Consider the following 8,822-nt stretch of genomic DNA (forward strand, 5'->3'; position numbering starts at 1 on the left):
TCTATTAAATCAAGTTGATCTAGTGTGTCCTTTAAGTCTGCTGTTTCTTTGTTAATTTTCTTTCCTGAGGATCTATCTAGTGATGTTAGTAGGGTATTGAAATATCCTACTATTATAGTATTGCTGTTGATCTCACCCTTTATATCCATCAAAGTCTGCTTTATATATTTAGGTGCTTTTATATTAGGTGTGTAGATATTTATGATGGTTATATCTTCCTGTTGGATTGTTCCCTTTATCATTATGTAGTGACCTTCTTTATCTCTTTCTATAGTCTTTGTTTTAAAGTCTATTATGTCTGATATAAGAATTTCTACCCCAGCTTTTTTTTTCATTTCCATTTGCATGAAATATTTTTTTCCATCTTTTTACCTTCAGTCTATGTGCATTTTTTGTTTTAAGGTGTGTCTCTTGTAGACAGCATATGTACAGGTCCTGTTTTTTTATCCAAGCAGCTACCCTATGTCTTTTGATTGCATCATTTAATCCATTTACATTTAAGGTTAGTATTGATATGTAGTTGTTTATTGCCATTTCATTGTTTAAAGCTGTATTCCTCTTTTGCTATGAATATTTTCTCTTTTGATCTGTTTACAACAGGCCCCTTAGCATTTCTTGCAGCCTTGGTTTGGTTGTAGTGAATTTCTTGAGGTTTTTTTTTTTTTTTTTTTTTTTGTCTGGGAAGCTTTTTATTTCTCCTTCAAATTTAAATGATAGTGTTACTGGTTAAAGTAGTCTTGGTTGTAGGATCTTGTTCTGTATTACTTTGAATATTTCTTGCCATTCCCTTCTGGCCTCAAGTGTTTCTGTTGAGAAGTCAGATCTCATTCTTATGGGGGCTTCTTTGTAGGTGATAGCCTTCTTTCCTCTAGCAACTTTTAATATTTTCTTTTTATTGCTTTGCTTTGTTATTTTAATTATGATGTGTCTTGGTGTATGTCTTTTGAGGTTTCTCTTTAATGGAGTTCTCTGTGCTTCTTGAACTTGTGAGACCCTTCCTTGCATCAGTTTAGGGATGTTTTCAGCTATGATTTGATTGAATAAAATTTCTATCCCTTGTTTTTTCTCTTCTTCTTCAGGAGCCCCTATGATGTGGATGTTATTTCTATTCATGCTGTCACAGAACTCTCTCAGAGTTTCCTCAGACTTTTTGAGTCTTTTCTTTTTTCTGCTCTGCTTCCATGCTTTTGTTCATCTTGTCCTCCAACTCGCTGATTCAATTTTCAGCTTCATTCATCCTGCTTTTAATTCCTTCTATTGTGGTCTTCATTTCTGATATTGTATTTGTCACCTCTGACTGATTCTTTTTTAATATTTCAATGTCCTTTTTTATATTTGCTATCTCTTTATTTAGGTGTTCATAATGAGCATCCATTGTTGTTCTAAGATCCCTAATCATCCTAACTATCATTATTCTAAACTCTGCATCCAGCTGTTTGGTTATTTCCTTATTACTCAGTTCCTTTTCAGGAGATTTCATTTGTGGTTTCATTTGGATTACACATCTCTGTCTTGTCATTATGTCTATGTGTTTGGGTGTGTTTTTTGTAGGGCTTGTTGAGTCTAGATTTGGTGTTGTCTGCCTCCAATTTTCAGTTGTGTTATCTCTAGGTCTTCTTGGGTTGGCATCAGCTGTTATTTGTTATCCACTTTTGGATTTGGGCTGCTTTGAAGTCTTGATTTGTTTGTTTTCTTCTCAGTTTTAGTCTTGTTTACTGATCTCAGCAGGGGACTTATTTGAAACTGTATCCAGAAATGTTGTAGGTATAACCTGAGACTCTGAAGGCCTGATCTGCCAGTTACTCTCTCTGGGGGTCGGGTGCATTCTCTGCTTCAGTAGTGGGAGGTGTATCTCAGATCTCCATGGAGACCTGAGGTACTGCCCCTCCTTCCCACTTCTTGTTTTCAGCTGTGTCTTGTTATGCTGATTGGAGCTGGAGAGATGTTTGGAGATATATGATCTGGAAGCACTTTAGTCCTGTGTTATGTAGAAGGATCAACCCCTCCCCCAGCTATGCCTGCCTCCAGCACTGGATGAGTCAGCTTCTCAGGTCCTCCCATGCTTCCTCTGCCAGTCACCATCTGTCTCTTTCTTCCCCCTTTCCTTTTGGAAGATAAGCCAGCCCTTTCAACACACCTCGTTCCCAGGTCCCCAGCAAGTGGCCGTGAGTGATATTTACTACTCTTTTCCTTGGAATGAGAGTCCTTCTGGGCTCTCAGCCTCACATCCCCTTTGTTCCTGAAAGCAGGGGAGACTCATCACTCCTTGGCGCTCCCTACTAGGCTCAGTGTGACTTCTTCTTTGCTCCTTGGTTTTTGAGAGCTGGTCTTGTAGTCCAGAATATGTTTTTTCATGATGATTGTTCCTAAATTAATTTGTAATCCAATTTGTTGGTGTGAGCTGGGAGTCTGCATCTGCCTACTCCACTGCCATTTTCAGGTCTCTCTCTCGCATTTTCTTTTTTTTAATATTTTATTTAGAAACTTAAATTTAGTATGATGATATTGATCAGTAAAAATACAGAGGTTTCAGGAAAACATTTCTGTAACATTTGAACTATAGATTATGTTGTGTTCCTGTCACCCAATGTCAAATCCTTTTTTGTCACTTTACATATATTTTCTCTTTACTCTCTCCCCTTACTCTTATCTCCCTCCCACTCCCCCTGGTAACCACTTTTATCTATGTTCATAAGTGTCAGTTTCATATCCCACTAATGTGTGAAAAATTATAGCTCTTTTTCTGATTTACTAATTTCACTCAGTATATTCCCATATTACCCAAAGCAATACAGAAATTTAATGCAATCTCCATCAAAATCCCAATGTCATTTTTAAAAAAGAAATATAAATATAATAAAAAATCTGCAGATTTTTATGTAACCATAAAAAATTTCAAATTACCAAAGCTATCCTGAGGAAAAAGAATGAATCCAAGGGTATTCCACTACTTGCCTTCAAATTATACTATGCAGTTACAATAATCAAAAAAGCATAGTATTGGCAGAATAAGATACATACAGACCAATGGAACAAAATTTAGAGTCCAGAAATAAAACCACATATATATGGACAAATAATCTTCTACAAAGTAACCAAAAACACATGATGGAGATAAGAAAGCCACTTCAAAAGTGGTGCTTGAAAAATTGGGAGGCACATCTGAAAATACCATTTTCGTAAAGTTACTATTTTAAGCTTATAATCAATAAGAATCATTTAGGTGGATATTTTGATATTGTAGAAGCATAACTTGTTCTTTATTAATTTTTACCCACTATATTTAACATTTATTGGGATTCCTAAATGACTAAATAATTGCAAATATGGTGCCAAATGGAGATTTTTCTAATTCTATATTTTTTCTATGTTTATTACATATAATGTCTTATAATAAGGAACCTACTCTTATTCTGTACTTTTTTGATGTTTATTTTTTTATGTATATCATTAGGGACTCATGGATTCTTACTTACTTTCTGAACTATAATCCATTACCGTTGTTACTCATTTTGAAGCTTTAGGTGTGTTCATTGCTTCGAGAATTCTAAATGTTCTCAGAGAAGCCAACTTGGAAATACATAGAAAAGAAACACAAGAAGTAAAAACTAGAAACTATGAAACTAAAGGAATATTTACCCACAGGAGATGGATCAGGAGTGGGAAAGAAAGAATGGGATATGGGAACTGCATAGATGTTGACATATAACATATAAATTTCTATCTATTTATACATGTAAAATCCCATGAGTTCAAATCAAGATTTCCAATTTCTGTGGACACCACAGAGTTATTTCTAGCTCCCCCTACTCCATGTGCACAGCACCTTCTCCAAGAATGAGGACTCAGTCCTTCTCCCTCAGGGGTTACTTATTTGTTGAATTATTGGGTGCATGGTGAAATGTTTTGGAATGGGGAACTCATGCCACAGTTAATGACACAGTAAGTACAGCTTAAAACTTTGTTTTCAGTTGTTGTTTTTTTGTTGTTGTTGTGAGAGTATATTGACATAATTCTGGTTTCAAAAATTACTTAGATTATATATTTTATTTTTATGTTTAGTCTAATTATGGCATTAATTTGAAAATGTAGTTCGGTTCATTTGTTTTTTCTTATTCTATTTTCCTTTCCTTTATTCACCACCTCTTTTATTTTTATTTATTTAATTTTTCTTCTTTTTTCAAGTGAGAGCAGGGGATATAGACAGACAGACTCTTGCCTGTGCCCTGATCAGTATCAACTTGGTGACACCTGTCTGGGACCATACTCGAAAGCAAGCTATTTTTTTTAGTACCTGAAGCTGTGGCTCCACAAAGTCATCCTCAGCACCGGGGGTCTATGCACTCTAACCGATTGAACCATGGCTGTGAGAGGAGAAGTAGTGAGAGAGAGAGAAAGTGAAAAGGAATGGAAAAGGGGAGGGGTGGAGAAACAGATGGTCACTTCTCCTGTGTGCCCTGAATGGGAATTGAATCCAGGACATCCATATACCAGGCTGACACGTTACCACTGTGCCATCCAGCCACAGGCTTATTTTTATTTTATTTTTTTAGGGAAAGAGACAGAGACAGACCAAAAAGGAGATGGATGAGAAGAATAAATCATACTTATGGAAGTTTTAGTTGTTCAGTTGATTGCTTTTCATATGTGTCTTGACCAGGGAGCTCTGGCAGAGCCAATCACCCCTTTCTCAAGCCAACAACCTTGGGTTCAAGCTGGCAACCTTAGGCTTCAAGCCAGTGAACTTGGGCTCAAGCCACTGACTTGGACTTAAGCCAGCAGCCTTAGCTTCAAGCCATTAACCTTTGTGCTCCAGTCAGTGCTCAAGCTGATGAGTCTGCACTCAAGTCAGATGAGCCCGCACTAAAACTGATAACATTGGGGTTTCAATCCCAGGTCCTCAGCATCCCAGGTCAATGCTTTATCCAATGCACCAGCCCCTGGTCAAGTTTGTCTATTTTTTTTTAGGAGCAAAGAACAACACAGTCAAAACTATTCAAATAATTATACTCATTTTCCCATCTCTCTGCCCCACCTCCTGCAGGTAAAGTATTTTTTCATTAGTTTCTGTTCTTTCTCTGTCTTTGTTTACTCACACAAGCAGACATATAAATCTTTTATTTCCATTTTTTTTCTGAAGTGAGAGGCAGAAAGTAGAGAGACAGACTCCTGCATATGCCCAACCGGGATCCACCGGCATGCCCACTTGGGCACAATACTCTGTCCATCCAGGGCCTTGGTGCTTTGCAACTGGAGCCATTATAGCACCTGAGGTGGAGGCCATGGGGCCATCCTCAGCACCTGGGCAAACTTTGGTCCAATGGAGCCTTGGCTGCAGGAGGGGAAGAGAGATAAAGAGAGAAAGGAGAGGGGGAAGGGTGGAGAAGCAGATGGGTGCTTCTCCTATGTGCCCTGGATGGGAATTGAATCCAGGAATTCCACACATCAGGCCAATGCTCTACCACTGAGCCAACCAGCCAGGGGCCTTTCCCATTTATTTTTACATAAAAGTAGCATGTTACAAATGATCTTCCACACATTGCTTTTTTCCCATTTAACAATATATTCTGATATTCCTCCATGTTGATTCATAGATATATTTCTTCTTATCTTTCCACAGTTGCAAAATACTCAATTGAATTAATGTTCAATACAGTTTCCTTTAGGGTCCTAGAATGAGTAATTGGTGATGGGTGTCTCAAATACCACTGAATTATATTCCTCCAATGGCTAAATCCCATGTTTCATATATTAAAATGCAATTATAATAATTAAAGGAAAAGTGAGAAGTAATCATTGCACAAAGCAAAAGATTATAGAGTAATAATAAAATGTTTGATTAATAAGTTAATTGAAGTAGAATAGAATAATATATATATATATAATTAATCAAAAAAGAGTGAGTGATGAAAGAATAAATGTTAAAGATATCTTCAATAAAAAACAGTAATATAGAAAATGTAGTTAAACTTTATTATGATCACATTAGATATGTTTAGGTAAAACTCTCCAGAGATATAATAATGGTTGCTCTACATAAAAAGAACTAAATTCAGTGTCACACTGTTAACAGTGAACACCTCATATATAAGGACATAGAAGAGTTAAAATGGCCTGACCTGTGGTGGCTCAGTGGATAAAGTGTCGACCTGGAAATGCTGAGGTTGCCAGTTCGAAACCCTGGGCTTGCCTGGTCAAGGCATATATGGGAGTTGATGCTTCCTGCTCCTCTCCCCTTCTCTCTCTCTCTCTCTCCTCTCTCTCTCTCTCTCCTTTCTAAAGTGAATAAATAAAATAAAAATTAAAAAATTAAAAAGAAGAGTTAAAATGATGGGAAAAAATATGATATAAACACTAACAACAAGAAAGCTGCATCTTTACTACCTATACTATGTATATTATGGTATCTGTGTTTCTCTATCTTTATCTGTATACGTAACATATCTATAAGTGCATATGTTACTACCTATACTATATATTACAGAATCATTCTTTCTCTATATCTGTATATGTAATCTCTCTATAATGGTATATGTTACTACCTATACTATTATGGTATCTCTATTTTTCTATCTATATCTGTATGTGAAATTATATAGATATAGCTATAAAATGATATAATAATATTATAAATGGATGAGGTGTAAAGGTAAGACCCTTTCTCTTACCTTTTAAATCTCCTAAGTATATAACTCCTAATTATAGTTGTATCTCCTCATTATAAATGCAGTGGTGTGTTGTTAAATGTATTTATAAAAGGCTCTCTCTCTCTTTTATTATAAAAGTCTGGCTTTGCAGTACTAGCCAATTTTTATAGTGTGTTGTGGACCGTTAATGGCAAAAAGCCATTATAGATTCGAGGCTTAGCAGGGGGCTAAGTTCTCCCCCCTCCATCTCCATATTTGGCTTTGATGCTGAGTATTTGCACCCACTCCACTTCCTTCCTTGGGTTGCAGGAAGCAATATACATGCCCTTCCTCTGACTCTTTGTTTGTTTCAGATGTTTGTAAATTTCACTAATGTATCCTGTTTTTGCCTTGGGAGAGTTCCTGTCTTAGCCTTTGATGTGCAACTTTGTATCAGGGTCCTTGATTTGCATAGGTCTATATAATAAAGCGAACTGGGGCTGTGAGGCACTCAGATGCTGCCAGGCAGTTTGAGGAGTCCTCCCGGTCCCATCGGTTTTGTTCTGACAAAGTGTGTTTCCTTAATTCCGCACCATTATTTGGAGCTGTGCTGGTCCGCGGCAAGTGGCACCTGAACAGAGGACTTGAGTATGAGTACGAGGAAACTAAAACTGAAGGAAGGTGACGGAACTCCCCAAAGTGAAGTGCGCACAGTGAGTAAAGAAAGTTTTTGGGGAAAGTGTAGTTGGGAGTAAAAGAATATGGGACAGATAGGGTCAAAAGTAAGGGACCTTTATGTAGGAATGTTTCTGTATGAAGACAAATCATTGTCTGAAGAGTATCAGGATGAGCTGGAAACAGAGGGATATGAATACAAGGATAACTTGGAGTCTGAGGATGACAGTGGGGATGAAAAATCCGTGGCTATGGCTGCCTTAGCCACGGGGCCTCCACTGCCCTCAGCTCCTTCCTACATTCAACCCTCTGCTCCTCCGTTCCCTTATCAGGCTGATTACCAGGCTCGAAATGTAGGGGAAACAATAAATGATGGCTTTACCCATTTTCCTGTTGTAGAAATACAGGATGATACAGAGAGACTAGTGCGAGTACATGAACCTGTACCTTTTAGAACTCTGAAAGAGCTTAAACTTGCTTGTGTTCAGTATGGGCCTACTGCCCCTTTTTCACTTGGTTTATTAGATACTATTAGGGCAAAGGCTCTTCCCCCAAATGACTGGAAGGTGATTGCTTGTGCTTGGCTCTCTGGGGGTAATTATTTGCTGTGGAAGTTGGACTTTCATGAAGGGGCTGTTGAGGTAGGAGAAAAATCTCAGCATAGTCAACCTGAGCCACCAGTTACAGCGAATATAGAATTTGAGAATGGATAGGAGACTCAGGTATTAGGAAACTTACAGCTTTTTCTGTCATGGGCTGATTTTCTTTAATGTTTTGACTGTGATCTTCTGAACTATCATTTTGTTTCTTGTTCTTTGCCTGGAGTTGAGGCGGGGGACCTGTGTTGGATCTGACTATGGAAAATATCCCAGCAGCTGCCGAGAGCAAATTTTCTCAGGGAGATTTTGTTTAGTCACATCCTTCAGTCCCTCTGTCAGAAAATGCCCTGACTAATAACAGGCAGGCATCTTTCTAATCTGGATGTGCTCTAAAATCCTGGGTTTCTCTCTGGTTTGTCTGGTTTGTCAAATTCTTGTCTCTTTAGTCTTTGTTTAATGTTGTCAAAATGTGTCTGTTTTTAAGGCCTGAATTAAGTTTGTTTTTGCATGCAAAAATTGGAAATGCTGGTTCTAATATTTAGAAAAAATGAGGTGTTTTTAGAACTTGTAAGGAGCACTCATTTAAAATTAAAAGGAATGTAGATCCTTAAGTCTTACTGATTTGGCTAGTGCATTGTGAGGTGTGTTCAGAGTTAGGAGCCAAATAGAAACTTAAGTATTAGGAAACTCCTGCAAATCTTCTTTGTCATGCTCTTTTTACTTTAAATTTTTTGAATACTGATGTACAAGGTCACTCAGCAGCAGAGAGACTCTGGAACCCTGCAAGGAAAGCCTTCCCTGAAGTGCGATGGAGGGACCCACTCACAGGAATCTGGCAAGGGCCAGACCCTGTTCTCTTATGGGGCCGAGGATATGTGTGTGTTTTTCCTAGGTCTGCTGAAGCTCCTTGGTAGATCCCTGA

The sequence above is a fragment of the Saccopteryx leptura genome, chromosome 2 (genome assembly GCF_036850995.1).
Source record: "Saccopteryx leptura isolate mSacLep1 chromosome 2, mSacLep1_pri_phased_curated, whole genome shotgun sequence".
NCBI classification, from domain to species: domain Eukaryota; kingdom Metazoa; phylum Chordata; class Mammalia; order Chiroptera; family Emballonuridae; genus Saccopteryx; species Saccopteryx leptura.